Genomic DNA, 19,236 nt, shown 5'->3' on the forward strand with positions numbered 1-19,236 from the left:
CAAGAGACTTTATTGGGAAGGGGCGCCCGGGCGGAGAGCAGGGGGGTCAGGGACCCCAGGAGGACGGCTCTGCCACGTGGCTCGCAGTCTCGGGTTTTATGGTGATGGGCTTACTTTCTGGGTTGGCTCTGGCCGATCATTCTGAATCAGGGAACTTTCTGGTGGCACATGCAACCGCTCAGCCAAGATGGATTCCAGCGAGGAGGATTCTGGGAGGTCGGTATGACATGTGGACTGGCGTCTCCTCTCTCCTTTTGACCTTTCCTATATTCTTCCGGTTAGTGGTGGCTTGTTAGTTCCCTGTTCCTTACCAGGATCTCCTGTGGTAAAATAACTCATGCAAATTGTTACCGTCTCTGCCTGGCCAGGGCAGGCGGTTTCAGTCAGTGTTTCCCCTAACAACTCCCCCCGAGAGACTTCGTACTCAAGATAATTCTTGGGAATTGGGGCGGAGGTCTCTTTCTTCTGTAACTACTTCCTGCTGAGAGCGGGCGTAGAGTTGCCTCGTAGAGTCACCCCAAATCAAAATTTGGGGTGAGGGCTGCAGGATGTGTGACTTTCAGCAATACAAGGACTTGTCTGAAATCACACCCATAGTGTCACCTAGTTATTTCCTTGGATGTCTGAACCATAGCTACTCCATTTTGACTTTTTTTTAAAATCCATTTTGACTTTTAATTGTAATTTTCTCCTTCATAGCCAAAGCAGATGTCACCATTAATGATGTTAGTGTTTCTCTAGGTATGAGAAAATGCAAGAGTTAGGACTCATAAAATCTTCTCCTGAAAATATCTCACTATCTGAAGGCCTGTCCTGCCAGGTTTTCTCAGAGCACAGTGTGCCTCATTCCTGATCTCCACCCTGAATTCCTTTCAGGGGGTGTTGAAGCTCAGTGGCTGTAGTGGCCATTGACTTAATCCTTGCAGAGGCAGATGGCAATTTTCAGTTGGCAGATCCCCATCAGGGTCATAAATTTCAGCATGGTTTGGGGGGCATTTCATGACCATTTCATCCCACGGTGCTAGGAACGCTTATTCCCAGGTCAGGTGAAGATTTCACTGATAGGCCACTCAGTGTGCTGCTATTATTGGACTAGGCCTTACGAGTAGCCAAAAAGTCTCTGGACCACCTGTCTAGTCTAGTCTCTTATGGTGCAGGACAATATTCCCTCTTGTTGCTTCTTCCCATATCTAGACTTACACTATCACCGTCATTGATCTTATGTGGAACTATATATTATCATTTTGTCAGAGTCTCGGTCACACACTTGGTAATGCAAGAAACAACAATTTTGTAAAACAGGCAATATAAAAAAATTATATAGCTAGCAGATTAGTAAGGTCATAAGCAAGAATATAAGTCAAGAACTTCCATTAGGTGCAGCCCAGTATATCCCAGGTCGTCTGACTTAGTCTGTTCTGTACCAATCCTTATCTTTTTTTTTTTTGCGGTACGCGGGCTTCTCACTGCTGTGGCCTCTCCCTATGCGGAGCACAGGCTCCGGACGCGCAGGCCCAGCGGCCATGGCTCACGGGCCCAGCCGCTCCGCGGCATGTGGGATCTTCCCGGACCGGGGCACGCACCCGTGTCCCCTGCATTGGCAGGCGGACTCTCAACCACTGCGCCACCAGGGGCACCCCACCAATCCTTATCTTTAAGGGAAGTTATATATTGGCATTGTCCATAAGGCACCCAGGCCAGTTTCCTAGTGTAGCTAGACTGATTGTCCTTAGTATGATTGAATTGTTCCCAACATAGAGGCGCCTTTAAGCTTAAGTTACCATAGCCTGGTGTTAACTACATAAATGCATCCCATGATTGTGGCAGGTCTTATTCCTTGGCTGAAACTCTGCTTGTTGCTCTGAATGAGCTTGAGTAGCTGAAGAAAACTCGTGTTTACGGCCAGGGTCAGAGCAGGCATTAGTAACCGGCCAGGTGAAGGGATTCTACCTAGTAATATCAATAGTTACCTGAACATGACTATAATTTTTCTTTTAAAGTAAATTTCCAGGCTTCCCTGGTGGTGCAGTGCTTAAGAATCCGCCTGCCAATTCAGGGGACGTGGGTTCGAGCCCTGGTCTGGGAAGATCCCACATGCCATAGAGCAAATAAGCCCATGCGCCACAACTACTGAGCTACTGAGCCTGCATTCTAGAGCCCACAAGCCACAACTACTGAGCCCCTGTGCCACAACTACTGAAGCCCACGCGCCTAGAGCCCGTGCTCTGCAACAAGAAAGCCACTGCAATGAGAAGCCTGCGCACCACAACAAAGAGTAGCCCCCGCTCACCGCCACCAGAGAAAAGCCCGCACACAGCAACGAAGACCCAATGCAGCCCAAAATAAAAATAAATAAAAATAAAATAAAATAATTTTTTTTTTTTTTTTTTTTTTTTTTTTTGGTTTTTTTGCGGTACGCGGGCCTCTTATTGTTGTGACCTCTCCCGTTGTGGAGCACAGGCTCTGGACGTGCAGGCCCAGTGACCATGGCTCACAGGCCTGGCCACTCCGCGGCATGTGGGATCTTCCCGGACCGGGACACGAACCCGTGTCCCCTGCATCGGCAGGCAGACTCTCAACCACTGCGCTACCAGGGAAGCCCAAAATAAAATTTTAAAAATTAAAAAAATAATAAAGTAAATTTCCTCAGGGCCAACCAATGGGCCTTGGAGTGGAGAAATTCACCAAGGTAACCCAGAAGTACTAGACACAGGTAATTGGTCACAAACCCAACAATTGGACTGATTTTTAAAACTAGCATAGGATCGTGCCCATGATAGGAGAACATTTGATTCATATACAAGGGTCCAGGGAGTCAGGAAAACATTATAAATGATCATACGAGCCAGGTGGAGGATCTTGGGCAGTCCGTCTATTTCTGATGTCGTCTTCTTGTCCTAGTGTAAGTGTAGTTTCTCCTCTGAGCATTGTTTTAAGGTGAATTTTTTTTTCTTTTAATTAATTTATTTATTTTTACCGTGTTGGGTCTTCATTGCTGCTTGCGGGCTTTCTCTAGTTCTGGCGGGCAGGGGCTACTCTTTGTTGCGGTGCATAGATTTCTCATTTCCGTGGCTTCTCTTTGTTTCAGAGCACGGGCTCTAGGCGCACGGGCTTCAGCAGCTGTGACACGCGGGCTCAGTAGTTGTGACTCACGGGCTTAGTTGCTCCGCAGCATGTGGGATCTTCCTGCACCAGGGCTCGAACCCGTGTCCCTTGCATTGGCAGGCGGATTCTCAACCACTGTGCCACCAGGGAAGCTCCTTAAGGTGAGTTTGAGGTCAGCTGTCCTCTCTATAGGCCAGTCCAGTACAGGGACCCTTTATGAGTGGAAATTAATCCGAGTCAGTTCCCTTCAGTTTCACTGCACATGAGCTAGTTAAGAGTACCTGATAAGGGTCCTTCTGTCCAGGTTGGAGATAGTTTTTAAAATTATCTTTTCCAGTATGCATAATCCCCCAGTTGCAGGTTGTGGTGCATCTGATCTTCATCCAAAAATAGATTACTGAGATATGCTTCAGAAACAAACTTAGTGTCCTTCAATTAAATTTTACATTAATATAACATAACAGCAAAGAACTATCTGGGAGGTGAGTCTTAGTAAATACAGATCTCCATTAACAAAAGTGGGATTTAACATTCATTGAAACATCTTTTTCCTCTAAAATTACCCTCTTTTCTACCAAATGTAACCAAATTAAGACTAATTTGTTTGCAGAATAAGTCTAGTCTCAATACTTGGCCTGATGACTTATATAACTGTAATTGATCATATAGACTTGCTGAAATTTTTGTAAGGAGTCTCAGACTGGACTTTTTTTTTTTTTTTTTTTTTTTTTTTTTTTTTTTTTTTTTTTTTTTTATATAATAGTGTTTATTTTTACTTGTTGACAGTTTGCTTTATTTATTTATTTATTTTTGGCTGTGTTGGGTCTTCGTTTCTGTGCGAGGGCTTTCTCTAGTTGTGGAGAGCGGGGGCCACTCTTCATCGCGGTGCGCGGGCCTCTCACTATCGCGGCCTCTCTTGTTGCGGAGCACAGGCTCCAGACGCGCAGGCTCAGTAATTTTGGCTCACGGGCCCAGTCGCTCCGCGGCATGTGGGATCCTCCCAGACCGGGGCACGAACCCGTGTCCCCTGCATCGGCAGGGAGACTCTCAACCACTGCGCCACCAGGGAAGCCCCTCAGACTGGACTTTTAAAAGACCTCTCAGGGCTGGGAAAGTCATGCCAAGGGCTTATCACAGATTTTTGCCTAACAAATATAGGTGAATTCCTCCCTTTTCGAGGTCTCCAAAATACCTTGGGATTTCTGTACCTGCTAGTGAGGTAGCCTTCCTAATTTATCTGACAAAGCTGCTGGGAACCTAAGAGTTTCCAATCTCTGGAGGGAGCAGATAGAGAGAAAAAGAGAAATGTTTCAATTCTGCTTACAAAAGTATAATTTCCCAAATTTCTGTAAGTCATAATGAGTTTGAGGGGAAGGTTTCTGTATACCTGGAAAACACAGATTTAAACCAGTAATTTTTCAGATAGAAACCATAAAAATTATAACCATATTCACCAGTTCACTCAGTCCTATGTAACTAATCCTTTTTGTTAACAGCTTTATGAAGCCATCAGGCTTTTCATTAGAATTCTTCAATTTCTTACCCAGTTCAGCATTATGGTCTGAAAGTCAGAAACCTGTATTTATCCAAAAGTCCTTTCTATAAATCTTCTTGAAGAGGAAGCACTTTTGCAAAGGCATTCAAGTGAAACGGTAACTGTCTATAATGACAAAAGACTTAAGAAGGCACGTTTAAATCTGATTACAATGCAATTGACAAAGAAACTTGGTTACTGCTGTGACATACAACACTTTAAGATAATAACTAGCCTTATGACTGATAACATTTTACCAGGACATATCAGAATTTTAGGAACTGCTTATAATGTCTAGGATATCTATATTAGTAACATTTACCATACAATATAACCTAAGAAGACTTATTACTCATTTGACAATACTTCCCATGTAACTTAACATACCAGATGAACTTAATTAGTTTAATATTTTTCTTTGGGATGTTTCAAGGGCCCTTTGAAGCATCCCAAAGTTAGCTAGAGGTAAAAAAAAGGACTTCATTAGAATTTGATTTAGGAAGTTTTGTCCAAAAATAATTTAAAAGGGTTTAGAACACTCAGGAAGGAAGAAAGGTCACTGTGAAACAATAGTTATTCACTTAGCCAAAGTAACAATAAAGATTTCAAAGGCAAATACAGAACAGATCACTTAAAAGGTAAAGAAACTTGAAATCTGTTATCAAACGCAGTTCAACATTTTAAGAAATCTTGTCCTCTTAAGAGAGAGAAAAGCCAAATTCAAGTTTTGCACCCACTTACATTTAAAATTCAATTACTCAATTAAACTTATTTTAAACTTAGTCAATCCTGACCATGCACAGAACTCTTTTCTTGGGGTCCACTTTCCACAAAGCTTTTTACCACTTTCTGTATCCATCACTTTATTTTTCCATCCAGAAACAGCTACCTGTAAGTCAGACCTACTTCTTTTTCCCTTAATAAAATGTAATTCCATTCCTCATCCCTTCTTTACTAAAAACACACATCCTATATTCCTTAAGCAACCATGAACTATCCTTTATATCAATACTCTGTAGATTGGTAAACATAAATCCCAATAATTTCTTGAAAAATGTGCTTTCTTATAGAAAATATCTCAGTGTGGCACTAAACATATCTATTGATAGTCCTAAACTTTTTGTTTCTCTGTAAAAGAAAGCCAATGTTCAGTAATTAATGTTTCAGTATCTTATTTTATTCCTAAAAAGTTCATCCAAAGCTCTTATCTCATTTGAATTTTCTTTCCTTAAAAGTTTCTTCACATTGAGTTACTTTCCTTGCTGACAAATTTGCAACACATATAATAAGATCTAATTTAACTTCTATTAAACCTAGGTACAATAAAAGTATTATACTTAATGTTGGTGACGCTAAAGACATGTCTATATTAATTAGATCAACAAACTTAAACATTAATACCAGGTATTAATTTAATACTGAATATTTCCCAGTTCAATTAGCTTAATTTCTCTTGTATTTAGAATTGTTTGATTTGTAAGTGCTTACTTTTCTTTAAGCCGATTAAATAGAGCTCAGTTACAAATTAACCTCAGCAATATTACCCAAAGACAGAGACACACAGTGAGACATACATATATCCAGCCAGACACAATGAGAAATCTAGCTTCATTTTCTAAACTTAGTCATGAATCAGATATCACAATATAAAATTCACTAGTTTATAAATAACAGTTGGAATAAGTAAAATTTTTAAAGGCTTCTGCCCGTTTTTCCCTCAATCTCAGGACTTAGAGATGGTCTAGATAAGATAAGTGTTCCTGAGAGCCCTGGTCTCGAAGCACAGGGAGAGAAAATCAAGTTCTCCTAGTAGGATGTATTCCCTCAGACTCAGAATTCTGAAAAGACGTTTGATCAAGCTTGCTTTTACTAAATGTATATGCAAAAAGAACCAGTTTTAGAACCAGTTTTCAAGAGTTTTACCTAAACCAACTTTCTCTGGAGTCTAAACAATATGGTGGCCACACAAGGTTATCCCATTTCACAAGGCAGAATGGCCATCACAAATCACAGCACAGAACACAAAGTATAAAACACACACAGGGGGCTGCCCTGGTGGCACAGTGGTTGAGAGTCCGCCTGCCGATGCAGGGGACGCCGGTTCGTGCCCCGGTCCGGGAAGATCCCACATGCCGCGGAGCGGCTGGGCCCGTGAGCCATGGCCGCTGAGCCTGCGCGTCCGGAGCCTGTGCTCCACAACGGGAGAGGCCACAGCAGTGAGAGGCCCGCGTACAGCAAAAAAAAAAAAAAACCAAAACACACACAGGCCCGGCCATCCTAATCAGACACTCACTTAAATACAAGATTGAAGACTCTCAGAAAACCTCCTATGGAGACACAGAACTTCAGATCCGAGTACTAACAGAGTAAATGGAAATATCTCAAGTCTTCAAAGATTTCAAAGGGAGGAGAGGAAGCCAGGTTGAAAGGTGAGGGGAAGGAGGGGGACAAAAGGGGTGGCCTTGCAGACGTCTCCTGCCACCTGCAGATGTCCAACCATTACAGGACTTTTCCCTGGGATTCCAGGAAGGGAGGACGGGAACTTGGCGCTGCCAGAAACCAGAGACCAGACCACACCAGAGCCAGAATTCGAGTTCTCTGCCCACCGGAGGTGATCCGGCTCCGACCCTCAGATCAGGCTGAGGCCCTTCAACCAGACTCCTGCGTCCAGGACCAGGACAGAAGAAGAAAAGGTAGGATAGGAGGGGTTGAAAGAGGAAAGAGAGTGGGTAGGGGAAAGAGGTCAGTAAAGTCTGTTGCTCCTCACCCGGTCGGAGCACTCTGGCCAGTCGTCCGCGTCAGGAGGAGACCAGGAACAAAAGGGTCCCAGTTGCGACCGCTGGGTCTGGTCCATCTGCGGGCGAGCTGGTCCCCGAGTACCCCAAGTGGTCAGGATGTCAGTCGTAGCGAAGAAGGGATCCCACCAGAGTTGCCATTTGTTGCAGGAAGGGGCCCCCTCCCAGGGCCCGAGAGCGGGCTCTTGTCCAACACTCAGAAATGAACTCTCCGAGGAGACACACGTGCTGACAGAGCAAGAGGCTTTATTGGGAAGGGGCGCCCGGGCGGAGAGCAGGGGGGTCAGGGACCCCAGGAGGACGGCTCTGCCACGTGGCTCGCAGTCTCGGGTTTTATGGTGATGGGCTTACTTTCTGGGTTGTCTCTGGCCGATCATTCTGAATCAGGGAACTTTCTGGTGGCACATGCAACCGCTCAGCCAAGATGGATTCCAGCGAGGAGGATTCTGGGAGGTCGGTATGACATGTGGACTGGCGTCTCCTCTTTCTTTTTTTTTTTTCGCGGTACACGGGCCTCTCACTGTTGTGGCCTCTCCCGTTGCGGAGCACAGGCTCCGGACGCGCAGGCTCAGCGGCCATGGCTCACGGGCCCAGCCGCTCCGCGGTATGTGGGATCCTCCCGGACCGGGGCACGAACCCGTGTCCCCTGCATCGGCAGGCGGACTCTCAACCACTGTGCCACCAGGGAAGCCCCTCCTCTCTCCTTTTAACCTTTCCTGTATTCTTCCAGTTGGTGGTGGCTTGTTAGTTCCGTATTCCTTACCAGGATCTCCTGTCATAAAATAACTCATGCAAACTGTTACTGTCTTTGCCTGGCCAGGGCGGGTGGTTTCAGTCAGGGTTTCCCCTAACAACTGTGCCCCATGGTGGGGTCCAGCTAGGAGAGGCTGGGAAAGGACAGCTGGAGATACTAACTGTAAGGTCAGATCTTAACAGATGGCACCACGAAACAGAGGAAAGCTTCAAGTGAGCTTTATTAGGGGGCGCTCCCGGGCGAGGTTCACTGGTCCGAGAGAAAGGGGCCAGAGAAGTCGCGCCCGGGCGAGGGTTGGGCAAGATTTTATAGCGGAAGAAGGGAAAGGGGTGTGGTGAATCTGGGAGGGCTCAGGGTATTCCTTATCTGGTGGTCTCTTCGGGTGTCCTGGCACTATCTGGTGCCGGTTACATCAGTCTTGGGACCGCTAGTCCCGCCCCTCGAAAGGCGGGAAGGCTGGGCCGCGTGGAAAGCCCCCAGATCAGTTCCTGGAACTCAGTGGTCCGGAATGTCTCCAGGTCAGTTTCTGGAACTGGGTGGTCCGGAGAGTTTCGGTCTGATGCAACCTGTGAATCTGATTGCGTTCCCCTGCCTTGGGCCAGTTGGCCTTACACTAACCCCTTTGGAAAGTTTCAGCCCCCTTGCACCAGAGGCCACCATGAGTCTCTCCCACTGAGAGCTGAGGTAGGTATAGGGGGCTTTGTTGCAGGAGAGGGGAGTGGGTCCCAAGGCAAGTCCACTTTGGCCTCCAGCGGACCCAGTGGGTTGCAGGGCACTGTGGCACTCGAGGCCCATGCAGGGACCGTACCCCGAGGAGCCTCTTGGCCTCAGGGTCTCTGTCCACCAGCCCCACCCTGCCCAGGTTCACACTGCAACAGCTGGTCCCAGCCCCTTATCCATGTCTAATGGGAAGGATTTGGTGTTAGTTCCATGTTCCTCTGCCTTCCTCTGCTTCAGTGTGTGCCACTTCCAGGCCGGGCAGGTCTCATATTACTGAAGAGCCAGACTTTAAGCGGGGACGCCCAGTGTTGTGTCCCCAGCACCGTGCCCCCAGCAGAGTCAGGAGCCCTGTGTGTGCCCACCCATGGGCCCGTGGTCACCTTCTCACCCCTCTCTGCCCTACTCTCTGCCCCAGTGGGTGTATCTGGAACCGGTTCTGCCTTCACCCCCCTAACCTATATTGAACATGAATCTGTGCTCTGAAGCAGGGGCAGCAGACACTGGTCTCTGCGCCCCTAGAGCCCACAGTCCAGCCCAGGAGACAGAGGCGAACCAGTAAAGCTTGGACGATGCGAGCAGGAAGGGGAAAGACTGGGAGGAGACAAGCAGTGGAGGGCTACTGAGACTGAATAGTACTGGGGGAAACAACCCGTGCAACGGTCCTGAGGCCACAGTGGGAGGAGTGTGGGCAGAAACCCTAGGCCAGAGAAGGGCAGGTGCGTGAGGGAGAGCAGTAACGAGTTGAAGGAGAGGAAGGGGGCAGAGACTAAGCCTGTGAGGTGGTTATGGGCTTTGGCCTCTATTCCAAAGGGGATGGGATTCTGTGTCTTTCAGGAACAGCAGGGAGGCCAGTGAGGGTAAGCAGAGGGGTTGAGTTTATCCAGGTGAGCTAGTGAGAGAGGCATGTGAATCAAGGGGCGTGCAAGGGAGGGGTGGCAGTGATTGTGGAATCTAAACCAGATGAGGAGAGGGTGACGACACATCATCCTGGGGCTCTGGGGTGCTGGAGTCAGCAGTGATCTGGGAGAGGTGATGGGCGGGGAACCGGGTGTTGAACTGAGATGCCGGGGCGGGGTTGGGGGTTACTGGAGGTGACAGGGTCCAGGGTGTCATTGAGGCAGAGGATGAGGTCACTGGCAGGAAGAAGAGGTCAACACCGAGGGGCAGGGAGTTGAAGGGTGGTCCACGGGAATATGGAGACGACCAGGAATTCAGGCCTGATGCGGCAAGGGCTGGGGTGGGTGGTGGGCGGTGGGCGGTGGGTGCGGCCGATGGCCGATGGCCGAGTCAGCCAGGACTCGTGGGTGGAGAAGGGGGAAGGGGCTGCGGGCTGCAGCAGGAAGAGGGGGCTGCAGCAGGAAGAGGGGTCGTGGCACTTCCAGGCCTGGGGGCGAGGCGGGGAGAGAGAAAGCAGCCCCGGAGAAGGCTGGCGGGAAGGGAGCAGGGTGGAGGGGCCGCGGTCCGGGGGGAGAGCAAAGGCTGAGTGATGGGGCTGAGGGCGCGGGGTGGCGGGGGGGTGCTGCTGGAGCCTGGCCCCGGGGGAGGGTGTCAGGACTCAGGGGCTTTACTCCTAAACAAGTGATGTGTGCTGGGAGGGGCTCATGGGAACAAGGGCCAGAGGCAGACCTGCTGGGGCGGGAGGTCAGAGCCACAGCAGGGAGGCCAGAGCCCGAGGCAACTGAAACCGGCTACCTGAAAAAGACCAGGAAAAACAAAGGGTGAACATCAAGGTAGTAGAAAACGAGTGCAGTAAATATAGCAATGGTTACTCTTCTGACAGTAGGAACAAGTAGTATTAGGTGAACTTGTGCAGAAGAGAAATGCTGATACTCCCAAGGGGTTAACAGGAGATTTACGACACAAGAAACGAGGCCTCGCCAGAAAAGTCATGCAAATTAAACAATGAAAACGTAAATTCAGGGTTTTCGGGGTGTGTGTGTGTGTGTTACATTTTATTGTAGAAAGTATCAGACATGCACAAGAGTGTAGAGAGTCAGACCCTGTGACTGTCACCACCACCAGTTCACGGCCAGACTGGTTTCCGTTTTGCCCTCCCCCCATCGCAAAGCGCCACTCTTCTCTTAGGAGCTAAACAAAGACAGGAGAGCAGGCGGCCTGGCTGTCGTGTGATGGAGCCCCAGCCTCCTGCTCTGAGTCCGTCCAGCCCTACCCAGGGGCGCCGGAGGTATGACTGGGCCCTGCCCCCTTCCTGTTTGGGGCAGGGTGTCCCCTTAGCCTCCTGTGTCCAGGGTCTCCAGCTGGCTATCTGAGAGGCCAGCTGCCCCAGAGTGGCCCAGATCCCTCCTCAGTCCAAGGGATCCAACTGCCCGACTTGCTCACAGCCTTGGTCTCATTCAGCCTGAGCCTGAGCTGGAACTCCCATACGCTTCAGACACCTCCGTGTTCCCGTGTCAACACAGGCATCTGCCCTGTCCAGACACAGGCCACTAGTGTCCCCCACAGGACTGTTCTTTGGGGAGTTTTAAAGGAGACACGGTAGGGGGACGGGCAAGAGAGTGAGCTCTGGGGAGGAGGAGGAAGGGGGGAGAAGGCGACCAGAGGGACTGCAGGGCAGGGCTGCCTGGGCCACCAACGGGTAGGCCCTGGCAGCAGGTGGTGGGCCGCCATCCCTCCTACGCTCCGCAGAAGCTTGGCATGTGGTAGCCTGGCAGCCCCGCACTTCCCGACACAGTGTGGACCCCCGTACCCTCACTCTCCTGACCTCTCCACGGGGTGCCACTTGCATTCAGCCTTTGCTCTGGAACATCGCGCCCCCGTGGCTGCCTCCGCAGCCCCCCTACCCCAGCTCTGCCCCAGAGAGATGGCCGTGCTCACTGCATCGTCTCTGCGGCCCGTCCACCTCCTCACTCTCCCAGGAACCTGGCCCCCGAGGACCACACTTCCTCAGCAGGGGCAGCGGGTCATTCTTCTGAACACGAGCTGGCCTACTTCCAGTCCCATGGCCACTCCTAGGACTTTTCTCTGTGGTGCACACGTGACACGTTGCCCTGATCATCTTCCCAGGAGGGACGCTGGTCTGCAGGGGACAACTTCAGCTGTCAGAGGCTCCAGGGGTTGCCCCTGGCCCCATGTCCCAGCCTTCTCGTGGTGGCTGGCATCCAACGGCTGGTCGATGCAGGAGCCAAAGGCCTGGCATCTCAGCCTGATGCGGGCACCTCTAGCAAGCTGTTCTGACCCCAGAGCCCTCGCAGCGGCACTGGGCTGTCCTTGGCCCTCCTGCTTCCTCTCTTCCCTCCATGGGGTTGATCACAGCGGCACATCCTGTACATTCTGCCTCAGTGTCTCCCTCTTGGAGAGCCCGGGCAGGGAGTTGAAGTCAGGAGTGGTCCAAGAAGGCCTGGACTGAGGCAGACTCGCTCACTGCCTGGCTGGCAGTGAGGACCCGCCACGGCTGCAGGTGGGGCACGGACAGGCCGGGGCACAAGGCCAAGGTCCAGCGGTTAAAACTTTCACCCGTAGTGAGCAGGGCTCACACAGCAGGAAGGGACGCACCAGCGGCTGGAGGGCCTGGTGTTTCAACTGTGCAGGAGCCACAGTCGCGACAGAGGCCGTGGGCAGGACGGCCGTGACTCAGCTCTGGTGAAGCTCCGATGGAAGGGTGATGACAGGCTGAGAGCCTCGCCTAGCCCCGGAAAGCCCAGCCCCTTAGTGGCAGCTCCCAGCTCTGCAGCCAAAGTGCAGAGAGTGCCGAGGGTCAGGCCTTGACTTAAGCATCAGAGTAGCTGAGCTCCAGAGAAACTTGGACGAGTGTCCACTTCCAGCACAGAGTGCAGTTACAGGAACCAAATTTACCATCCTGCCTGAAACAGCTAAAAAAACGAGGCAAAATAGGGCTTCCCTGGTGGCGCAGTGGTTGAGAATCCGCCTGCCAATGCAGGGGACACGGGTTCGAGCCCTGGTCCGGGAAGATCCCACATGCCACGGAGCAACTAAGCCCGCGAGCCACAACTACTGAAGCTTGCGCGCCTAGAGCCTGTGCTCCACAACAAGAGAAGCCACCGCAATGAGAAGCCTGCTCACCACCAAAAAGAGTAGCCCCCACTCGCCACAACTAGAGAAAGCATGTGCAGCAACAAAGACCCAACACAGCCATAAATTAATTAATTAATTTTTAAAAATAACAAAAGGGAGGAGGGACACAAACAGGTTCCCATTCAAAAAAAAAAAAAAAAAAACTAGGCAAAATAGATGAAGCAATGGATCTCAAGACATTGGGCATCAGCAATGAAGGACAGTGACCCCTGGGAGGTGACAAGCAAGGTGAGCCCTATGATCACCCCAGGTCACTGCCTAGAGAGTGTGTCCAGGCTGTGGCACAGGTGGGCCACCCGGGCAGACTCCCCAAGTTCAGAGACGGAGCTGGGTGTCTGCGAAGGCTGGGGTGGCCAGAATTCGCAGGACAGAGTACCAGGGAGTACTTTCAAGAAGAATTTAGAGAAAATATTTCCAACCTAGGACTTGCTGGGTTGGAAAGCAAGGTATTTTTCATTCCTAGTGTTTCTGGCTTGCAAAAGTTTCTCAGATTAAGAAATGGCCTCTGGGCCAAGATCAAATCCAGAGCACCACCAGTGAAATGTGTTCTCAGTGTGAAGATTAAGTCAAGGGTGTGGCTGTAAGACTTCACATTCAGGCCGCTAAAAGACATAAGGCAGTGTTTTGTAAACCCTCCCAGCTAGACAGAAGAGCTTCTAAGAATCTCAAACACATTTTAGACAGTACCCTGACTTGCAGCTGAATTAGAGTGGGCTCTTCCTTGAACAGATCTCTAGGTGTGAATCTTGTTTAATTGAGTGGGTTATAATTTGATACATAGAAAACCTACATGGTTTTTTTTTTTTTTTTTTTTTTTTTTTTTTTTGTGGTATGCGGGCCTCTCACTGTTGTGGCCTCCCCCGTTGCGGAGCACAGGCTCCGGACGCGCAGGCTCAGCGGCCATGGCTCACGGGCCCAGCCGCTCCGCGGCATATGGGATCCTCCCAGACCGGGGCACGAACCCGTATCCCCTGCATCGGCAGGCGGACTCTCAACCACTTGCGCCACCAGGGAGGCCCCCTACATGGTTTTTAAAGGAGTCATACTAGCTTGGACTAAAAGAGATAGAGATCATTCAAAATGAAAAGACCTCGGGCTTCAAAATTTCTATAGACAGAAAGTAGGTCAAGAGCGTGAGCCTTTCCTATAGAAAAGGAAGGATGACTCAGGAGAGCCAAGAAGCTAGAGGGTGGAGTCAAGAGCCTCTGAGAGGGGGACTTCCCTGGTGGACCAGTGGTAAAGAATCTGCCTTACAATGAAGGGGATGCAGGTTCGACCCCTGGTCAGGGAACTAAGATCCCATATGCCATGGGACAACTAAGCCCGTGTGCCACAGCTAGAGAGCCCACATGCCCTGGAGCCTGCGTGCCACAACTAGAGAAGAGAAAACCCACATGCCACAACTAGAAAGAAGACATGCACCACAACAAAGAGCCTGCACGCTGCAACCAAAGATCCTGCATGCCGCAACTAAGACCCGACGCAGTCAAAAATAAATAAAATAAATAAATAATCTTTTTAAAAAAAGGCCCTCTGAGAACAACTGGGAAACTACTACCAGACCACAAATGGACACCAACTGAGGAGGATTTCCTGCTCCAACATATGCTCATCTGCATTTCAGAATTTCTCTTGACCATAATTGCTACACACCTTTCACCCCTTCCTTTTTTTTTTTCCCAGCTGTGTGGCTTTCAGGATCTCAGTTCCCCAATCAGGAATTGAACCTGGGCCACAGCAGTGAAAGCCTGGAATCCTAACCACTAGGCCACCAGGGAATTCTCACCCCCTCCTTTTATTAACTAAAGTTTTTTTTTTAGTTAAAAAAAGTGTTGGGTCTTTATTGCTGTGCGCAGGCTTTCTCTAGTGTCAGCGAGCAGGGGCTACTCTTTGTTGTGGTGCGTGGGCTTCTTGTTGCAGTGGCTTCTCTTGTTGCGGAGCACAGGCTCTAGGCATACGGCTCAGTAGTTGTGGCTCACAGGCTCTAGAGCACAGGCTCAGTAGTAGTGGTGCACGGGCTTAGTTGCTCCGCAGCATGTGGGATCTTCCCGGACCAGGGCTCGAACCCGTGTCCCCTGCATTGGCAGGAGGATTCTTTTTTTTTTTTTTCACGGTACGTGGGCCTCTCACCGCTGTGGCCTCTCCCGCTGCGAAGCACAGGCTCCGGATGCACAGGCTCAGTGGCCATGGCTCATGGGCCCAGCCGCTCCGCGGCATGTGGGATCCTCCCCGACCGGGGCACGAACCCGTGTCCCCTGCATTGGCAGGCGGACTCTCAACCACTGCGCCACCAGGGAAGCCCGGCAGGAGGATTCTTAATCACTGCACCACCAGGGAACCCCTTGTAGACTTTTTAACGAAGGCCGTCCTGACCAGTGTGAGGTGGTACCTTACTGTAGTTTCGATTTGCATTTCTCTAATAATTAGTGATGTTGAGCATCTTTTCCTGTGCCTGTTAGCCATCTGTATGTCTTCTTTAGAAAAATCTATATTCAGGTCCTCTGCCCATTTTTGAATCGAGTTGTTTGTTTTTGATATTGTGTTGTATGAGTTCATTGTATATTTTGGATATTAACCCTTTCTCAGATATATCATTTGCAAATATATTTTCCCATTCAGTAGGTGGCCTATTCATTTTGTTGGATGTGCAAAAGCTTTTTAGGTTGATGTAGTCCTATTTGTTTATTTTTGCATTTGTTTCTCTTGCCTGAGGAGACGTATCAAAAAAAAATTGCTAACACTGATGACAAAGAGGGTACTGCCAATGTTTTCTTCTAGGAGATTTATGGTTTCAGGTCTTACATGTAAGTCTTTGATCCATTTTAGTTTATTTTTGTATATGGTGTGAGAAAGTAATCCAGTTTGATTCTTATGCATGTAGCTGTCCAGTTTTCCCAACACCATATTGAGGAGACTGTCTTTTCTTCCTTGTATATTCTTGCCTCCTTTGTCATGGATTAACTGACCTTGTACACATGGATTTATTTCTGGGCTCTCTATCCTGTTCCATTAATCTATATTTCTGTTTTTGTGCCAATACCATACTGTTTTGATGACTGGAGCTATGTAGTATAGTTTGAAATCAGGGAGTGTGAATGCTCCAGCTTTGTTCTCTTTCTCAAGATTGTTTTGACTATTTGGGGTCTTTTGTGTTTCCATACACATTTTAGACATACTTTGTGAATGGGTATGTGAAGAATGCCACTGGTATTTTGATAGGGATTGCATTGAATCTGTAAACTGATTTGGGTGGTGTGAACATTTTAACAATGTTAATCCTTCCAATCCATGAACACAGTATATCTTTCTATTTGTTAGTGTTGTCTTCAATTTCTTTTTTTTTAAAATATTTATTTATGTGGTTGCTCTGGGTCTTAGCTGCAGCAGGTGGGCTCCTTAGTTGCAGCTCGCTGGCTCCTTAGTTGCGGCTCACCAGCTTCTTAGTTGCAGCAGGCATGTTCCTTAGTTGTGGCATGCAGGCTCCTTAATTGTGGCATATGAACTCTTAGTTGTGGCGTGCATGTGGGATCTAGTTCCCTGACCAGGGATCAAACCCAGGCCCCCTACATTGGGAGCCCGGAGTCTTAACCACTGTGCCACCAGGGAAGTCCCTCATCTTCAGTTTTTTTCATCAGTGTCTTACAGTTTTCTGAGCATAGGTATTTTACCTTCTTAATTAGATTTATTCCCAGATATTCTTTTTAATGCAATTGTAAATGGGATTGTTTTCTTACTTTCTCTTTCTGACAGTTATTTATTAGTTTATAGAAATGCAACAGATTTCTGTATATTAATTTTGATGTTGCAACTGTACTGAATGCATTTATTAGTTCTAATAGTTTTTTGGTGGTGTCTTAAGAATTTTTTATGTATAGCATCATGTCATCTGTAAACAGTGACAGTTTTATTTCTTCCTTTCCAATTTGGAGTACTTTTATATATTTTTCTTCTCTGATTGCTCTGGCTAGGACTTCCAATACTATGTTAAATAGAATTGGTGAGAGTGGGCATCCTTGTCTTGTTCCTGATCTTAGAGGAAACACTTTCAGTTTTTCACCATTGAGTATAATGTTAGCTGTGGGCTTATCATATATGGCCTTTATAATGTTGAAGCAGGTTGCCTCTATACCCATTTTGTTGAGAGTTTTTATCAAAAATGGATGTTGAGGACTTCCCTGGTGGCACAGTGGTTAAGAATCTGCCTGCCAATGCAGGGGACACGGGTTCAAGCCCTGGTCCGGGAAGATCCCACATGCGTGGAGCAACTAAGCCCGTGCACCACAACTCCTGAGCCTGCACTCTAGAGCCCGCAAGCCACAACTACTGAAGCCCGTGTGCCTAGAGACTGTGCTCCACAACAAGCCACTGCAATGAGAAGCCCACGCACTGCAACAAAGAGTAGCACCCGCTTGCTGCAACTAGAGAAAGCCCACGTGCAGCAATGAAGACCCAACGCAGCCAAAAATAATAAATAAATTAAAAATAAATTTTTTAAAAAAGGATGCTGAATTTTGTCAAAAGATTTTTCCACATCTATGGAGATGATCATATGATTTTTATTCTTCAGTTTGTTGATGTGGTGTATCACATTGATTAACTTGTGGATATTAAGCCATCCTTGCATCCCTGGGATAAATCCCACTTGATCATTGTGTATGATCCTTTTAATATGTTGTTGGATTTGGTTTGCTAATATATTATTGAGGATTTTTTAAACCTATGTTCATCAGGGATATTGGCCTATCATTTCCTTTTTTTGTAGTGCCTTTGTTCCTTCATTTGGAACATATTCCTCTGTAGCCTCATTTGCCCAATTCTCTGTTTTTATTTCTGTGTCTTAGGTAGGTCAGTTATGTTTCCTGATCTTGGAAAAGTGGCTTATGTTGGAGATGCCCTATGTGACCCAGCAGCACACTCCCCTCTGGTCACCAGAGCTGTATGCTCTAGGGCTGCCCTCTGTGTGGGCTGCAAGGGCCCTTCTGTTGTGGCAGGGCCTGCTACTGTGGGCACCCTGGTAGATGGGGCTGGCCCCTGGACCAGTTGGCTGCCAGACCTTGTCTCACACAGAGGGTGCAGGCTCACTGGTGAGTGGGGCTGTGTGGGGCACAGGGGATCCCAGGTCTGGTGCCAACCGCCAACCTGCTGGTGGGTGGGGCTGGATGCCTACACACCTGGCTGTTCAGCCTACTGGCTGGTGGGCAGGTAAGCCCCCAGCACTAACGGGTACAGTTGGTTTAATGTTCTAGCACTGCCATCTGGAAATTCTTAATAACTTTTTAACAAGGACCTCTGCATTTTCAGTTTGCATGGGGCCCTGCAAATTATGCAGCTGGTTCTGGTTCCAGGGACACTCAGCTGATACAATGCACAAAGACCTGGGTCGTGAGCACGGCCCTAAGGAAAAATGCTGACGGGGAGACCCAGGTGCCTTCTCTGCTCCCACAGCAGCTTCCAGCACCCAGGAGGCAAGAACACCCGCTGGACAGGGAACATGGGACTGGGGTTCCAGCAGACAGGCAGGAGCACGCTCCAGGGATATGTTGGGTCTACTCCCCAGCAGGCCTTGAGCTCTGGCCTAGAGCTCCGCAGGGGAAACTCCACTAGTGTCCAGTGCAGGATCCACCCCTAGGCACAGTGCTGGACCTTCGGCGGTGCCCCCATCCCATTGCTGATTGGACTAGAACAGCACCTGACCCAGACTGGACCAATTAGATTCTGACTCCTGGATTCTGCTCATTGGTCAGCACTTCTGAAGCCTGGAAGGACCAGTTCACTGCTACTGACCAAGAGAGGCAGTGTGTCTCACACGTGTTCTAGAGGCCTGGCTACTTGTCACCCTCAGTCCCACTGCGACCCCCATCTTCCAACCCAAACTCTGGGGTTGCTCCCTGAAAGGCTCCCTGAGGCCCTTCGAGGTGTGCACCACAGGAGGGCCCTGGGGCGGCAGCCCCCACCGCACGGAGGAAATGAGCAGGCTTGAAGCAGGAGGTCGCTTTATTGAGAAGAAGGCCAGTGGTCAGGTGGAGGTGGGAGATTGGAGGGGAAGGGAGAATGCAGTCCCGGGGTGGGGGAGGGCTGGGCGCCAGCTGGCAGCATCACAAGTCCTGGGCTGACCTGTTAGGGTCCCGCTTGTCCTGGGCACTGGTCTTGCGCAGCAGGATGCTTGGGCTGAAGGCGGCCCCCGGCGGCCGGTGGCGGACCACGTGCCGGTACGACGTGGCCAGGCAGTCGAAGTAGTTAATGTTGAGCTTCCGGGCAATATGACGGCCGAGGTA

This window comes from Mesoplodon densirostris, chromosome 13 (assembly GCF_025265405.1).
Source record: "Mesoplodon densirostris isolate mMesDen1 chromosome 13, mMesDen1 primary haplotype, whole genome shotgun sequence".
In the NCBI taxonomy this organism is placed as follows: Eukaryota; Metazoa; Chordata; class Mammalia; order Artiodactyla; family Ziphiidae; genus Mesoplodon; species Mesoplodon densirostris.